Raw genomic sequence first — 16,602 nt, 5'->3', positions numbered from 1 at the left:
CAAATGTTTTTCATGTCATTTGTAAAAAACGACCTTGTCTGGGTCATAATGAGAACAGTTTTAAGTGGCTTTTCTTTGAAAAGTTTAGTATAATGATACATCAAATGCAGTATTGAGTGACAACAATTAAGTGTGACTTTTGAAACTATATTGATTTGAAGACCCTTTGTCCATGAAATTCTATGTGACTTAAATGTGAATCAATGGGTGAACCTGAAAGGATAACTGAAAAAGGTTTGTGTGCTACAAAATGTATTGCACAAACTTCAATCTTAAATTAAATTGTCTAACAATGGTTATATTATAGTGAATTAGCCAAGATTTTTTTTTATTTTATTCGCAATCTGTTTAATAGTCAATATTCGTTTTAAGATCAAAATTCAAGTTTCTGAAATATTTGGGATAACCCTTTTACTTGCTTTTTTTTGTTTTGTTTTTTGCCGACAGTTACTTTCGTAAACATGGTCGTTGTGAAAACCCGATCGAAACTGCAACGCACGGACAATGCATGTTGACTTCATTTCAGCTTTTAGTTTTATATGGTCAATAAAAGACATTATAATCATGCCACTCACCATGCTAAACAAAGTAGACAGTTTCGTCCTCGTTCCAAAAGTGTGTTTAGATACACACGGTGGCATTTTCGCCGTAGAGAAAGAAAATTATGTGAAAACGCAGTGAAGAAATCAATATATTGAAGTGAGGCTTGTTTAGTGTACTAAAAAAAACACGATTCCTTGCAAATAGAGCATGTGCAGATGGCAAACCAATGCCCCGTTCAATCAAGGTATTTTGAATGTGTTTATGTGAACAAACATTCAGGTTAGAAAATGTGCTAAAATGTTTTTTGATTAATGGTGTATGTCTGTGCACTTGAGATTTTTTTCATGGTACATAAAATATCAAAGTTGTTAGTGCCAACCCAATGTTTTTCTTACATAATGGCGTCTTTGATTGTTTAATAACTAAACGAAATCTTCTGAAATTTCCCCCCTCAAAGAAGTTTCTATAGGCACATTGGACGTTGGATTTTATGTTATCAAGTGCACCGACAGGTGCAGTCAGAAAACAATGATTTCTTGATTGGGTGTGATGATTGTATTGTAACGTTGATGAAAGACAAAATGTATACCAGAGCACAAGTATATATTGATTAACATGAATATCATTTGACACCAACAATAATCAGAAGAGAGAATTATGAAAAGGAAGGAAAGAAAAATACTAACACTGCTCAACCTGCACATCATCAAGGAATAATGTGAATCCACTACATAAACATGTTTGTTCTGCCGGGGTCTGATGATTGCACTTGTTTTTGTGCTTCCCGAAAGCGGGGCTCCATCGAATTTTTTTTCTTTGTACAGATTGCAAAACTGCCCTCCCCTTTAAGGCAAGGTGGAAAAGACTGGGCGGTTGATTGTCTGTGCAGAAACAAACATGCTGGCCAAATAACTGTCACACAGCAAAGCTGAAGCCAATTGTCAGAAATCTGGGGTGGGCAGTGTATTGGAATGGTGGTAGGAACTTTTTTTTTTTTTTTTTTTAATCACACTGGGAAATACACAAAAACGTAACTACAGTACATGTGGAATGTTGAGTAAAATGTGACATATTAAAAAAAAAAAAAAAAAAAAGCATCATAAGGAGATAGTACTGTTGAAAGATCTGCAAGGGATGGACTTACTCTAATTCATTAAAAAAAATGTGAGATATTGGACTTCTGTAACTATGAAGACTGTCAGTCTGAGCTGTTTTGAAGTAGATGCCATGAAACAGAGGAAATGAGAAGCTTTTCATGTTTAATTAATAAAGCTAATGAAACTTAATTAGAGAAGCTTATGAAAAATGCATTCAAATGAGAGATGGGCTTTATCCTTAAATAACAAGCCTCCTGTTCTAGATTGGGTGTCCTATTACATGCTAATTAGACTGCACTAGGGACTGTTAATGAGCATCGATCATTTCAATTTTAGCACAGTGTGACCCTCTCCCCCCACAACAACTGTTAAAGATCATATAAGTGAAAATATCTCTGCACGTGTATGACTGGTATTGTCTTGCCAGCTGTTTTGGTTTGCAATAAAAAACGACTCATTAAACTTTCACATTCAAGCAGTGGCAGCTGGTCAATGGAGGACGCCAGGGTACCACCCCACCACGCACAGTGGTTTCCACATTACTTTCCTTCAAAATAAAAGACTCAACAAGTAATACTGTACATATACATTGATATGGGTATCAATCATGTTTTATTCGGAAGTTATCCCCAGCAATTGTTGTAGCTGCTGACTGACTTACAGTAGACTTTTCGTCTGGATGGCCTTCCCAGTTTCTTTACATAAAACCCTGCATTTGACAATATCAGTGTATGCGCTTTATAGTTGAGCAACAGGTTTCCAGATCCTTTGTACCCACAAGAAGAAGAAAAAAGAAAGTCCTTCTATCCACATTTTATGCATTTTTTTTCTTTAAGGCGTGGGTTCACTAATAACTAGGGATGCAACGATAACAACGATATTGCAATATTAAAACTGCCACAATATCGTCGTCATCATGTCACGATATAAGCAGCACATATGTTGAAAAAAGTGAGGTTGATTTCCATTTGTGCAGTACTTGCACCCTCCGCACTCTAAAAACAGTTGTGTCAAAAATAACCCAACTATTGGTTAAAAATGGACCGATCCTCTACTTGAGAAGGAGCCAGATGGACAGTCATGGGAAGACAAACTGCTGCATAGCATGTACCACCAGCAAATTGAAGAAGTGGGTGACATTGACAAAACATACTAGTGACTGATAAATGATTGGCTGAGAGACAGCATAGAGATACTAATCATGGTCCTAAAGACCAGGTCAGTAGAGGTTGGTGTCTAACACATCAGACAGGACCCCAGGTGCAATCCGTGCAAAGAAACCACAGTCTAGCACAGAGGTGGGCATCGAGGGCCGCAGTCCTGCAGGTTTTGCGTGTTGCCCTTCTCCAACACAGCTGATATATGATCAGCTCATCAGCAAGCTCTGCATAAGCCTGATAACGATCCTGTTGATTGGAATCAACTTGTGTTGGAAGTGAGAAACCTACAAAACCTGCAGGACTCCGGCCCTCGAGGACCGAGATTGCCCACCTCTGGTCTAGCATATGGTACCACAGTAGGTGTAAGATTCTAACAAGCACGGCGTACATGAAGTGGCATGAACAGGTAGCAGGAATAGCGTACAAGAACATCTCTACCAAATATAGACCGGTGATCCTAGAATCAAGACGTGAGACACTACCGAAGGGCAGTTGAGAACAACCAGGCCAAGATCCCATGGGACTTCCAGATCCAGAATGACAAAACTGGTTATAGTCATACCAGTCTGAGGTGGCGGTGATGGATGAACATCATAAGACAGTGCTTGTGATAGAAGTGGGAACGCTGAGTGATAGCAACATCTGGAGGAAGGAACACAAAAAGCTGGCGAAATACCAAGGACTGAAGTAAGAACTAGAGAAAATATGGATAGTGAAGGCAACAGTGGTATCATTAGTGATTGGGGCACTGTGGGCAGCAACCCCCAAACTGGGTTTATGGCTACACCAGCAGGAACGACAGCTCCGTATTAAGAGTGCAACCCCGGGAACAGCTAAGATCCTGCACAGAACCCTCAAGCTCACGTGCATCTGGTAGAGAAACTGAGCTTGAGTGAGATACCACTTGGGCGGTTGTGAAAATGTTGTTGTTGTTGTTGTTTTTAATATATTCTCAGCCACCCACCCCTGGAGAAAACTCCACCAGCCACCACTGCATAAAAGTACTGTGCAGAGAATTTGCAGATTCCGTATTGATCACATTTAACTATATGTGCTGTGCTTACTATTTCAACACTGATATGATCGTGCATAAGTTCCCATGTTTTAATTGATAACGTACGTTTGCTTGAGATTAAAAACAACTGAAGAGTCCTTTGGGAATGCCTATTAAAAACACCTTGCACACAGCAGGCTCACTTCACAGTTTACAGATCTGGGAAAAATGTCTTCGAACAAGCATGCTTCATCGATTTGGTGTTCACTGAACTGCATCCAACAGTAAAAATTCAGGCATGCAATGTCAGATTTTTATAATACAAGTTGTTTTCATACATTCCTTGCCTTCAAGTGTGTGTATGTTCTTTATGTGGAGAGTGGTGAACTGTAGGGCTCTAGACTGCCCCTAAACGGTGGCATTTTCCATCAAAAATTTTAGACAGTGCAAGTAAATTTTTTATCTACTGCGCTAGTGTCACCAATAAATGTGCCAATTTTTGTGTAATTCTTTTTGAATATTTTTTTTGTTGCTGTCGAACTTCTACTGTATACCACAACTCAACCCATTTATTGGTTATATAGAGAAAATGCGGATATCAACTTTGTAAATTTATATATAGTGTGCAACCCTAACTTTTCTACTTGCGTCCCTAAATTTTCAGGCAAAAAAAAAAAAGTTAGTTTGGAGCCCTGCTTTGTCAGCCTGAATGTCATCTCTAGCGTTCATACCAACATTGTGACTCAATTGTTGAAAATGCTTGTGTACCCTGCAGGTAAAAGACTATTAAATCCTCATACACTATGATCCTGCTCCTACGCCTGATTTAATCTCAACCTCTAAGGGTTCTGGTCAGAAACACGTATTGCAATTTGCTTCTCCTACTACAAAAAAATCTGAACCACTGAATGAGAACAAGTCAGATGATGATTTTAGAAGGTACTGCACATACAGTATATAAACATAAGCCATTGGACAAATGATCATGAATACATATTTATTAATTATACAACCATTTTTTTTTTGCTTTAAAGAGGGTAATCAGGGTATGCATGAATGAACGGGTGGATGGCACAGTGGGCTCTGTTTTACACTGTCAATTTATCAGACGCCTGTAGGGTCTAGTATGTTGCCATGGTGATATGCACAAGGCATGAAAGCCCAGAAAGGTTTTTCTGAAAAGGACCAGACTCTTAAACATGACATATACTCGCACACATGTATGTGTGTGTGGAGTTTACATGTTCTGCTCGTGCCTACAAGGATTTTCTCTGGGTATTCCTGTATCCTCCAACATTTCAAGAACAAGCACGGTAGGTTGATTGAAGGCTCTAAATTGCCCTGAATTGTCGAAATTGTTTGTCTATTTGTGGCCTGTGATTGGCTGTCGATCAGTTCAGGGTGTAACCTGCCGCTCAGCAAAGACAGCTGGAATTGGATACAACACAAGGATCAAGCTGTAATCACCTGTCCATATGTTGAATCTTGGTACATTTTTGTAGTTGGTCCCATTAGATAATGGCTCTGCATTTTGGATTTTAAGTAATAACGTCCTGACTCAAACCTAAATTTAAATGTGCTTGTATATTTTTGTTTAAAAAAAATGTCAATGATCTCTAAGCACAGCGGTTTACTTCTTATGGTTTGAACCAGCCTAATTAGTTAATTTATTTAGTTTGCTAGAGAATTCGTATATTAAATAGCATTTAAAATTAGGATTATTAGGGCCCGAGCAACTAAGTCATTTATGAATATTTTTTTACTTTCGATCACTCAAAATGTTCAGTGGCATCAGACCTATCCATACATATGTACTTTTTATTTATTTTTGATGCCCTCTAAAAACAATAAACTCAATGAGTAAAACTAACGATGAAGTGTATTTATGTATAATTGGGGCAACTCATTGCTTTTTGCTGATTTTTGAGGGTCTTAACATTGGCCAAAACTCATTGAGTTATCACACCTGGGGAAAAATAAAAAATAAAAAATACATATGTAAAGGTTTATTATGCCATTTTCAAATTAATTTGGCTTCGAATGTGCCGGTACTCCAACGTGCAAGTATCCCAAAGTGGCCCGGACCGCGAGGGCACTTTATAGGTGCTCGCAGCTCTAGTTTATTTTTTATTTTTTTACATCTAAGAATTTAATGGCGGCATTGGGCCTTGTTGCTGTACATATAATGACTTATAAGGCGTATTCAACACGGAGTGTGTGAGATTAGCGTTTTAGCGAGGTATGCTAAACATAAAAACCACCAGGGCGTCTCTCTATTAACCCAGCAAGACCATCACTGTAACTTATGTTCCAAACTCGCTTCAGTCTAAAGTAGTTAATGTCCTGAGTTTCTCCTTACACTACCCATAAAAAAGCCATTGTTGGTTAACACCTATTCACTATCTGGAAAAGGGCCTTTTTTTGGGGGGTAGAAATCCACTGAAGTCTGAAGCTTTAAAATTAATAGAATGTCTTTGGAGGAGGGTAGTGTTGCATAAAATGATGAGTAAAGCACCCCCTTTTGTGAGAGTGTGCACTGAGTCGGAAGCTGAAAGTCGGGACAGAAGCATTAAACACATTTGTGATAACAGTTAGCTCATATTGGGAGCTTAACTGAATTTGATAAAGCCTGTTGAACTTGCTTTGAATCTTTCTTTTCTAGAGTCACATCACAAGCAGAAACTGTTTCTCGTAACATCTTTAAGCCTACTGATTGTACCCTACATTGTGTCATTAGGCATTATTGCGGGAATTAGACATGTCTTGATCAAGATTTTTTTTTGCTGAATGCTTTATGGCATATGTCACTTCCGCCTTTCCCCATTCATTACAAAGACGGAAGTCAATTTGAGCTCAAGAACGACGCAATGTGCTTGTCCTCATGGGAAATGTGGTCTTTCTTCAGGCATAACATTACCACTTTTGTCTATATGGCACCGCCATAATCATCATAAATTGAAAGTTCCTTAGTGTTGCTTTAAAATACAAAGGCAAGGTCAAGGACAGAAAAGAAATGTCATGGCAATCACTCCCAAGCAATGTATTTCAAAATGAACTGTGCCGTGGAATTCGGGACATTCAGAATGAAATGTTCAAAGTCGGAAAATTCATGATTGGTATTAATTTAACCAAAGTCGAGAACATAATGTGTTATCTGAAGTGAAAAAAAGTATGTTAGGAATTTATTTTATTTTTTTTTACTTGAACTTGACTGGTACCATCCATCCATCCATCTTCTTTGGCAAACTGCACTACACTGTTGACCAACTATTAATTTTGCATAACGAAGCAGTGCGGTACTGTACACAAGATCAGCACTGTTAACCATGTGTTGTACTTATACGTGTTTTGGGTTGGTCATCATACCCGGAACTTGTCTCCATGCCAACAATACACAACGCGGCTGTGACTAAGTGCTACAAGTGCAGGTTTGAACATTTGAGTTTTTTTGTGCACCGTGCCAACTGTGCATTTTGTTGACACTTAGCCAGCTGTAAGGAGCCGATATATACGAAGAAAAGGTGTTCCAAGTTCACCGCTTAAAGAAATGTTGACAGTGAATATTGGCAAATAATAAAAAGATAAGCCTGAAAAATTGGATTTCATTGTACCTCCGAACAGCATCGACCTGTGACAGAGTTCCAATTTGAAACGGGGCTTTTGAGTCCATTGATGTATTGATAATTGCAAATTCTGTCTTGTGATTTTAATATGCTCCCTCAAATAATGTCTGTGTGTGTGTACTCTTGGTATATTTTTTTTGCAAGAACTGTACACACACATTTTTAACAAAATGCACTGAATTAATAAATTGACTAATTTAGTGTTAACATATCAGTTTGAAATTGTATTACCATGAAAGCCGGCTGGGCATAATCTTCCTCTTCTGGCAATACTACGGAACAATTCTCATTAGTGATCTGCAGCGCTACAGTCATTATTCCAGCTGACAGCTCTGTGTACCCTTTGGCAGAGCCTGATTCCTTTTTCATGTGTGAGTCTGATCATTAATTCTACCAGCACTCATGGCCTATAGCTTTCACAAAGGGAGAATAGGAGGTTAATGTCACCTTCCCCGACCGGGACACATTGACAAGAGTGTCTCGTTCACCCTGAGTGACAGACACAAATATGAACACCCTGTATCAAGGCCACAACAGGACCTCGCTGGCTTGTAGAAAACTTAGGAAACTGCACTTGGGATTGATGATTTGATGTTGAGTTTAATACAGTTATGCTAAGGCTGGATTTACACAGCAGCTCAGATTCGTTCATGTCTGTATCAAATTGCATTAACATCGATTTAAAATACCTAAAGAGTCAAATTAATGTAAACTGGGTCTAACTCTTCAGTGAAGTGCTTTGTGGTTGGCTTTGTGTTCTTTCATCATGTAATCAAACACAAAACCTGAAACTGATCTTGAGATATAGAAATAAAAACTTGAAAGCAAAGCTGCACTGTAAAATATGAGCAGTACATTATTTCCAGCTGCCAACACTATCCTGTTCATCCTCCATAACATGTGAACCCCCACAAGTGGTGATTTGTAGTGACAGACTAGCCCAAAATAAATATGAAAAAAAAATTGTATGAAAAACTGGAAGTGGCACGTGCGCTCGGCATTAAAATGCCGGGTCTTCATTTCTGTGCAGGTTTACCGAGTTTGGGAATTTGCCAGTCCAGTACATGCTACACATCGCTGGGCAGGGAATTATCATTTGTGATTTACCAAAAGGTGAATCACAATGTATTTCCATACTGATTTACAGGAAAGGGTGCCAATACCAGTGACAGAGCACATTTTAAGTTTTCTATTTTTCTGCCCATTTTTTAAAAAATCATTTGGTCTTCAGGATAAAACACAAATAAAAGGATTTACTGGATTCATTTTTTATTATACTCCACATTATGTACTTTACCTTCATGGGTGCCGATAATGGTGAGCGGGACTGTATGTGTACCTTCAGCACTGTGTTCTAATTCATCCTCTTGAATTGTCTGCTCAAATTGCATCTATCCAAAATGACTATTCACATTGGGCCAAGTGCTGCTGGATTTGAATGCCGCTAAAGTGGGACAGAACTCGCGAATTTGTTTTTGTCATTTCTTAAGGTCCAGATGAATTTATACTGGCATTCATGTGCACATCTTCCAAGTATTTGACCCTGTGCATGGACATAACTGATTAGATATTATGCAAAGAGAATCTGAAGGTTAATTCAACAATCTCCATCAACTGTTAGATGGAGAGTATTAGTCTGGATGTGAGCTGTGAGGCTTTTTACTACTCTAATAGTTTTCAGAGCAGAATGAGGAAGACTTTAAAAAAAAATAGCCCCATTGGACTAATATATATATATATATATATATATATATACACACACACACACACACAAACGATGTATGATTACAAAAATTGCATTTGGTTTATTCCGTGATATTATTCCTTTGTGCTGCTCACTTTGCTAGTAAAACCTGAATTTCCCCTTTGTGGGGTTTGTATTCTATTCTATTGTAAATTAATCTTGGGAATGCGAGCATCTGGTATGTAACAGAATGCAGTGTTTTTTGGCAAATTGCCTGGAACTCATAACAGTTCGCTTAGGGAAATGGATGCAGGTAGCCTACATCGTACGTTGAATCCTCCAAAGTCCAACACCCCAAAAATGGTATAATTTGAAATCTAGTCCAAAAATTCTAGAAAATTGTTCTTCAAAAGTGATATGAGAAATCAGAGGTGGCTGAATCATTGGACCTTATTTTTGCAAACAGGGATACGTGCTTGTGTAAAAATAGGAGGATCTTCATTTTTGTACTGGGGCAACTCTTGCTTTTGGGCATTTACTATATTATGCCCCGGGCACACCTGTCAATTGGATGACAGAAAGAAGAGGAGACCAGGTGAAATCAGGCCTAAGTTGTGGTGCAATAGAATGCATTATTATCTCTTTTGTCACAGTCTTTGCTGGTGTTCCCTTTTGTGCATCAGCCGGGTGCAAACCATGCACCTAGGGCGTCAGTTACTCAAGTAAATTATTCCGCTCATATACTAATCACCTTTCAGAGGATTCGCGCGGATCCTAGCATGCCATAAAAAATTTGATAGTTTTATGGGTAGCAGGGAGGTTTAATAACCACAATTTAAAATTCAACATTCACAGATTGAAATGTAAATTGTAACAGAATGTGCAGAATTCCATAAATACTTCTACTACTAGTATTCACTGGGGCCATAAATAGCAGAAAGTAGTTTTCTTGAACTTCTTTGGCTGCTCATTTATTGTCAAACCACTCGTCGTTTATTCTCATGTTTCTTCCTGTGAAACCACACTTCCTCTGGGGGTGTTCACTTCAGTTTGAACACCTCTGGTGCAAGCATCGTCCACATGTGCAAATGATCAATTAGAGGAGTGGATAAACCTTTCAGGTAGATGGAAAGCTGGAAAGGAAGCTAGAAAATGCAAGATGATCTTTACTTACAGAGGATGTAACGTTGGCCAGGGCGATCATGATTACAGTTGAATAGAATATGATGACATCCACCACACATATCGGTGGAGCATATAATATGGCTACACATCTGCACCACAACTTAGACCTTCGAGCTAGTCTTAAATCTAGTCTACTTTCAGTCACCAAAATGTCAGATGTGCCGAGTGGAATAAAGCAAAATGCACTCTGCCCACCGAAATGGAAAATGATCACTTAGTTGAAAATACATATTACTGTATATCTAATCATGTACTACACACATACATGCACAAACTGTATATATGTATACATACATATAACATCAAATTATAATGCAGATTTTTGTGTGGAATATATCTAATTGTTCAATTAAATGTATGTGTTTTTATAATAAACTTACTTGGAATATGAAATGTGTTTGTCGTGCCCACTACTGTGATGGGTCAAAAGCAGAGGTCAAATTTTGTGTGTCCATGACAAATGAAGATAAATATTCTTCTTTGATTTGTTTTGAATATGCAGTGGAAAGATTCCACCAAGTTGCAAATCTTGGCTTTGTTTTATTTTTCCACTCTTCCTTCTTCCACCGAATAACTATATTGATTATAAGGTCATCTTCTTTGCCCAAAGCTTTACTGGCCAGCCCACATTTTTTTAGTTCTTTTATGCTCCCTGTGGACCCTGGATTTTGTTCCAGTGTCAAGTAATAAAACAAACATTTTAGCTGAACATTGGTCTTGGAGATCTTAAATAATATTACAACTTTGGCTACTATATATATATATATATATATATATATATATATATATATACCAACATGTGAGTTGTTGTTTAATATATACATATTTTACTATGCACAAATCACACAAAAAGGCACATTACATGAATTTGTCAGTTAAGTCTGGATTTACTGTATGAAGTCTCCATGAGACTGACATATCTGAAAATGATGTATGTATTTGCACATTAAGGCAATGATCTGTCATTTAGTGGAAGAGGCCATCTGTTAATTTTTGTCCTGGCATCACACCTCAGTTTTATAAACCTTAGGAGGCTTTTATTTCCCAAAATGATATAAAAAATATTTTTGGATAACTGTCTATTAAACATGAAGGCAGACCATATTTAATGTCGTTCCTGCTGTGAAAGGTGAGATAAATTGTAGCAATTAATTTAGGTATTTTAAGTATTTTTGCCATTATTAAGAATTTCAAACCAGTGATGACCCCACTCTAAACATAGCTGTATTTTCTTCTCAAAAAAATGGCAGAGTTTTACAAAGATAATGACAAATGGGAGTCATTAAATGGAATATTAGTGCAATTTAAAATGATCCCGTAGACAGTCACAGATCTATATGGAGATTTTCATTGATTTCCATCTACTTATGTGACTTCAGTAGTTTGTATTTATTTATATTTTCACCTTAATGCTGTCACTGCACCATATTAAGGAACGTCACAGTTGTCTTAAATGTGCATCCAGGTGCGAGCATTGAAGAGGATCTGGCAAAAATAGAAACTTTTAATGTTTTCTTTGCCTAAGTCTTTTAGCATCTCAACAGTGACGTATAAAAATAGCCGCGTAGCAGCTAAGTTGGAAACAGGGCAGGATTTAAAATTAAATAGTCAATTTTTTTTTCTTCCTCCCTTTAAATTGCCATTAGAACATTTCTCAGCGGAAAACAAAGATTATGGATGCTAACTATACAAATCATACAGGAGAATGTGCTCAATATGATTAAACTGAAAATGATAACTTTTACAATTAAAGAGAAAATGAAAACCTAAAGGACCATTTAATCATTAGAAAATGTGTGTTTTTACCCATCATTTGAACACCACGGCCACAAAACACAGTTTACCTTCTACACATATGCACAGATCTCATCATGCCAGTAGCGCAGCCTGCAGTTAAGGAACACCACCTCTTCCACATGGTTCTGACACTGCGTATGTGACACTAGAATCCCAGAGGGCATGTTCTCAACAGATGCTGCTGCCAGACAAGCTTTGCCGTCTACAGTCTCAATTTTAAAGGGGAGAAATGCAAAGGGGGGGAAAAAAATGCAACCTTTTTATATCCCTGACAGCTCATTACTGCCGGAACAACTCTGGCCTGGCATCAGTGACCAGCCCTCCTCACTGGAGGAAATGTACAATCAAAAGTGGGTGTTGAAAGAAATGAGAATGCAATGTTAAATACCCCAAATGGGTCCTTAATTAAAAGATAACTGGCTGCAGAGAAGGAAGGGGCTGCTTTAATTTGGGGTTGACAACAGCCATGCACATGTGCCGATAGAGCTCGAAAACACAGTATAAAGTGAAGACCGGTTATCTGGGCACAACAAACAGATGAACTCATTTGGCACAAATGGCTTCACTTGCTGGCTTCTGTCACGGTTTGGCACACTCATTGGTTAGTTTAAGTCCTTTGTTCACATAGCCAAAGTAAGAAGGTGATAGGGTGATGTGAGCTGGGAAAGGATGTGCTGGACTCATTCCCGGCATAGTCAGATCACGGGGAACGCCAGATCGAGGGAACTTCAACCTAGTGTGAGAATGAACATCCGTAAAATCGTAAAATACATGAGGGGCAAAAATGGAAGGAAGCCAGCCAACAGGAACACAATCTGCTGCAGTATACAGTATGCGCTGCAGCAGGGATGGACAATCTATCTATCTAGACATCTGTCCACCCGTCCGTCCGTCTTCACGATCTACTGTATGTAGATATCTACTATATTAATCTACTGTTGTCTATCACCCTTGGCTGGTTCACTCATGTGAGGGTGTCTGATGATTAAAGACCTTAAATATCTTCTTAAGTCGTGTCCAAGTATCACTACTAGGGGTGTGCCCAAAAATCGATTCTCATAAGAATCGCGATTCTCATTTATTACGATTCAGAATCGATTTTAAATGTCCCAAAATTATTTTTATTTAAACTATTTTATACTGTCTTGCCTTTGTCTGTGTGTGCCTTTATTTGGAGCGCTGTTCATGTTGTACCCGGTTTGGCCACTGAGGGGCAGTGTGGTTCCACGCAATCCAATACACTGTTGTTGTAGCGACATTAGAGAGTAGAAGGAAAAAGTCACGATCAAGTTATTCCAATAAAAGTTAAGGGGGTTTTCAGCGTGGAGCCGTTCTTTTGAGTGATAAAAAGTGCCGTGAATAGCACGCTAATTAGCATTAGCGAGTCATACTGGAGTAGATCATTACAATTCCTTGCACATCTACAGATTGAAGCTAAAATCATTCTCAATCAAATCATTCTGAATCGAATCGCAGGCCCAAAAACCGGAATCGAATCGAATCGTGAGACATTCAAAGATTCCCACCCCTAATCACCACCTGCTGTATTCAAGCACAGGCGACACTTATTTTAACTGTTTATAAGCACAACGATAACCCATATGTAACATAAGAAAGATGAAGCATTTGAGCAAGTTCTGTAAACACTACGTAATATTGCAATTTTGAAAACAACTAGAAGAAGACCAAGCCATATTTCAGCAATGCATGAGAATATGTGCAAAGAGCCCGTCGGCCAGATGGGAAAACATCACACACACTGAAGAATAGTTTGGCATGCAATGCTCACATTAAGAGAGAAACTTGCTACTCAGACGCATGGGGAGGCTAAATATCACCTCTAGTCTCCACATGCAGTTTTGAACCTTTCTGGCCTAACTCAGCTTGATTGCTTTAGGGTACATCCCACACATGTGCAACGATTCAAAAATGAACAATGCACAAACTGTGAAACCACTTATCTAGCCACACAAGTTAAAACATGATTTAACCTTCTACCCATATGCAACAGTTTGGTATTAAATTCCATAAGTGATAAAGTAAGCGACTGTTCGAAGAGACTTAAGTTTTAACAGAACAAACTATAGGTTGACTCGATCTAAAAACCATAAAAGGCCCTATGCAGTTTTGATTGTTTTTGTTTTTTCATCTTTCAATAGCATGCAACAAGAATAACATTGTGTCACTACTATGGCAATCCTTCATCCTACTTTAGTTGTTCAGATCCCGGATTTGAATTTGTATTCAATAGCAGAAGAATCAGCTCGAATCCAACATAACTTTATTCATGTTTGCTTACTGCACCTTCTTGTCAAACAGCACAAACGAATTAACCTAAAATGCATGACACCGGTCCCAAATATTCTCAACAAATATCAATTGTGAAATAGTTTAAACAAAATAGGCAAATAGACTAAGTCAATTTCTAACTGAACTGCCAAATTCAGATGTTTTAACCTTTGTGCTTTAAGTAATAAAAAAATATGTACATGTCAATCAAATGCTGACATTTTCCATCAACAAAAAAATAGGGATTCGTAAATATGAAGGGCGACAGCTGAATTGTTTCTGTTTTCTTCACACCTTCAACAATGTCCAACCTGGAGAGAAAACTACCACTGGCCAGCGTTGTCAGCAATGTGATTCCGTCTTTGACCTTTCACACTGCAAAACTCCCATTCATATTTATGAGCTAAATGCCACGAGTGGATGTCTGAATTGGCGGTTTTGTGGACAAAAAAAAACAAAAAGACGTCAAGCAGCTTTACCCGCTAAAGGGGATATGTTTGGTAAATAGTGTCCAAACATCCGTCTGTCTAATTTTAATTTGCTTTGGATTATAGGCAGACATGAAATCGTCTTTATAAAATGCCATGACTTTTTGATGCACTCATTTTTTAGATGATACCAGAGCAGACAAAAGCAAATAAATCATGTTGTTTTTTTAAAAATAAAAGCTGCTCTTGCTTTGGCTAATCCTTATTTTGCGCTTTAAATGGCATAATTTTAAAAAAAAAATTTAAAGACAAAGTTCTGTTTTAAGGAAAGGATCGGTAGCCATATTTTCAAATCAAATGCACTTTTGATGATGATGGATTGGGAATCATGACAACTATGAGATTGAAACCAAATTGGCAATGCATTATCATTGCAAGCATTGTACATTTGATAACAAAATATACTCTATAATGTTAAATATGTTGACAATTTTTTTTTCCATTATTTTTTTATTTTTCATTTAAGTACTGTACATGAGATAACCAAAATATTGGAAACAGCTGTTACTGTTGCAGATACAGGCACACGTATTGTTAAAATACCTTTTTGATAAGGTTTACCTTGGAAAGGCATTTGTAGCATCGGATGGTTAACAGACTAAAGGCAAACCGAAACAATATATTCCGAGAGTTAAAAATAGAAAATAACTAAAATGAAAGTCTAAACAAGAACAAGCAGCACTACAACACGTATGAGACTCCACAAGACCATACTGACCCCTTTTCTTAGGACCAAATGGAGCCTCATAGTAAAAAGCATGTTGTCCAATGTCCTACCTTGGTGTGGAGATATTAAAGGAAGAGCATACTGTATTATTATTATTATTATTTTTAAGAAATGTTTTTTTGTACTGAATTATAGTTTTCCTGCAATGTACGCTGAATTTGTTAAATTCCTGGTTAGACACAATCTGAGTCTCCAGCAGACTTTCACGCCAGAATTATGCTGGTCATCTTGTTTTGTATAGTCTTGTCTTCCTTTGGCGAATCTTCTCCTTCCAGTGCATGCGACCAGTTTTTAAAAGTTCCTTTACCTGTGCCACGCTTTCACTGCGCATCACAATGTCATCTGCGAAGATCATGGTCCATGGAGATTCCAGTCTAACCTCATCTCTCAGCTTATCCATCACTGCTGCAAAGAGGAAAATAACTTGATAAATATTGATCCAGTGACAGGATGAATGAGATCAATATGATACCAGTCCAGAAAGCCCAAATTCCCCATTCAAGCAGAAATTATTGACACTAATGTATTGGGGATATGTTTCCATTTCCAAGAGTGTGCCTCGCTTCCCATACTATGAACAATTGGTGGGGAGGGGGGGGGGGGCTTCATAATAAGCAACACTGCTGCAAACTCGTTCAGCTGTTTATTTTATTTATTTACAAGTATTTATATTTAAATACAGACTTGTCATGCTATCATACAATGCCATTTGTGTTGTTCCTAAAATGCAGTTAGTGCCTGTTAGTGCTTTTAGTGGTGAGCCAACCCAAATATAGATCGATTGTCCTTTTCTTTTCTTTTTTAATCCTTACTTCAACTTGGAAATCTGACAGGACTGATCTATACTAAAAACATGCAGGATTTAGTTGTGGACTTAGTATTTTAGATATTTTCTTGTTATTGGATTGTGCAGTGAGTGAAATTTCAGTTGACCCCCCCCCCCCCCCTTTATCCGTAAATATTGCACGGCTTTATAAGAGGTATGTGCTGTATTGCTTATTTTTGAGTTGAAGAA

The 16,602-nt window shown here is 37.9% G+C and overlaps 1 protein-coding gene across 5 annotated transcripts in view; it reads right to left on the bottom strand.

Moving 5' to 3' along the window:
- Positions 1-16,602, bottom strand: part of pcdh1a (protocadherin 1a) — a 167,935-nt gene that overhangs the window by 111,194 nt on the left and 40,139 nt on the right. For all 5 annotated transcript variants that reach the window (XM_077546083.1, XM_077546087.1, XM_077546088.1 and 2 more), the window contains one exon: positions 15,895-15,992. The gene's annotated coding sequence lies outside the window, so the exon portion shown is untranslated. The remainder of the gene's footprint in view (positions 1-15,894; positions 15,993-16,602) is intronic.

The sequence above is a fragment of the Vanacampus margaritifer genome, chromosome 16 (genome assembly GCF_051991255.1).
Source record: "Vanacampus margaritifer isolate UIUO_Vmar chromosome 16, RoL_Vmar_1.0, whole genome shotgun sequence".
Taxonomy (NCBI): Eukaryota; Metazoa; Chordata; class Actinopteri; order Syngnathiformes; family Syngnathidae; genus Vanacampus; species Vanacampus margaritifer.
This window is presented reverse-complemented; position numbering and strand designations above follow the sequence as displayed.